The sequence below is a fragment of the Pezoporus flaviventris genome, unplaced genomic scaffold (genome assembly GCF_033815535.1).
Source record: "Pezoporus flaviventris isolate CSIRO_AGI_PZ_B2104156 unplaced genomic scaffold, CSIRO_AGI_Pfla_v1 ptg000066l, whole genome shotgun sequence".
In the NCBI taxonomy this organism is placed as follows: domain Eukaryota; kingdom Metazoa; phylum Chordata; class Aves; order Psittaciformes; family Psittacidae; genus Pezoporus; species Pezoporus flaviventris.
The window spans coordinates 4,786,137-4,788,097 of record NW_026892614.1 but is presented as its reverse complement, the minus strand read 5'-3'; positions in this window follow the sequence as shown (position 1 = coordinate 4,788,097).

Below are 1,961 nucleotides of genomic sequence, written 5' to 3'. Positions count from 1 at the left end.
TATTTCTGTGCTGATTCACCTGATCTTGAGCCAAGCTCCACTTTAATCTTCCAAGTCTTGTTTTAGCTTCAGGAGCAGCCAAACACACCCAGTTGGCAGTATAGATTAGGTTTCCCAGTAGTGAGTGAAAAAGGGAAATTAAGACCAAATTACTTTTCTGATGCAGGGGATTTTTTTTCAACAGTAGACTATTGTGATCCATAAGATCCCTAAGAGTTTAATGAAAAGAAGAGAAGGGGAGGGGGAAGGAAGCAATTTCTTTTATGCATTTTACTAGTTAAATAGGAAGGAAATTTTCTTTGGGTCAAGGAATGCTGTTGCCCTAAGTTGTCATGGAGCATCCCTGCAGCCCCCAGTACAAAGTGGTCCTGATTTATAGCAGTACAGATAATAATCGCAGGAATAGGGACAACGATGATGATTTCAATATTAACTTTCATCTGTGACTGTAAAAAGTACCCATCCAGTACTGACCAACAGACTTGACCCTGGTTTCAGATGTCTGTTCCAAACCCAGACACAAGACCCGCAGAGACTGGCAGTGTAGCAGGCTTTTTAGTACAACATGAGCTGTGGACTATTGGTCAGCAGCTGACACCTTCGGTTTCCATCCATGCCTGAGCAGTGATCTGTCTCTGGCAGAAACACCCAGCTTCACTGCGGGGACTTTCTCATCTTCTGCCATTTCAGCAGCTAATTTGGCCCAGTGCTAAAGTTGGCTGAATTCAACTTTGAGAAACTAAATCTTGTTTTGCCTGTATTTGTCAGATCAGAGACCATAGTTTCAGGTATCCTCCCCTCCCCTTTGTGTACACACTCAGACTCTGATTGAATTACCTCTTCCTTTTCTCTGCAATTAATTAAATGAACTGTGTGCATCAGCCTCCAGTTCCCCAAACCACAGGGTCAATCAGCACAGGGAGCTGCTGCGGCTCTGCCTCCTGTCCCATCCGGCAATCCTGGTGCTGGGGTGCTTAGCACCCGTAGCCTCCATGAGCGTCTCCTTGAGCAAGGGCACCCTTGACATGGAAACCCTTCTGTACAAGCCTCTTGATCCCCAACAGAAATTATACAGATCCCTTGGTCTAGGATTTCCTGCTACCCGGTTGCTTCTATCACACCATGGCCACAAGCCACTTTTTCTCCCTGTGGTGTCCCTTACTATTTATTCCTATTCTTCTGATTTTTTTTGACATCTGCAACTGCATGTTCAGTCACTCCACAAGCAGCTTGTGTTTCTTCCACTGGAACGCTACGGTTTTGCTTCTTACTTTAGTAAAGTTCACAGATTTTTGTAGCTTTTTTTCTGGTCAGGCACAAGTCAACCCTAGCAGAAAGGCAGACAGACATCCCATGAAATTTGGAAGGAAATCCTGGCTGGACTAACCTGATCAGAACTATCAAAAAGAGAAATCAACAAGAAAGTGTTTGTCTTTACAGATAACATTGCCTATCCCTGCCTAAAGAGACAGACTAGTAATTATTGGAGTTCATTAAATCTGCTTCTTATCCTGTATATTCAGTAGTGAACACTGAAGAATTGAAGTCTTGATATATGCCAGGAAACTGGTTACTTTCCAGTGTCACTCACAGGACCAAGGTGGTCACTGTCTTTCTATCCACTGTAGTCACTTCCATCTGCTAGCACTTTAGAGGTCTAGTGGAGAAAGTGCAATTCAGGTTCCCCCAGGAGATGGAGATGAATGTCATGTATCATATACTGCAATCTTCAGAACTGGCAGGTGGTGAATGCTCCCTTTGCTTCTGCTGGAGACTGGCTAACCACACAAGTATGCTGTAGCATAAACATGGAGGATATAGTGTACAAAGAAAGAATACACAACAAACATGAAAATATTTGGTGATAAGAAAATAACTGGTAGAAAAGGAAGGCAACAAGAAGCCATAACCAAGCCAGAAGCTCTCTGTAGTGCACAGATAGATGCCTCTCAGTCCTGGGA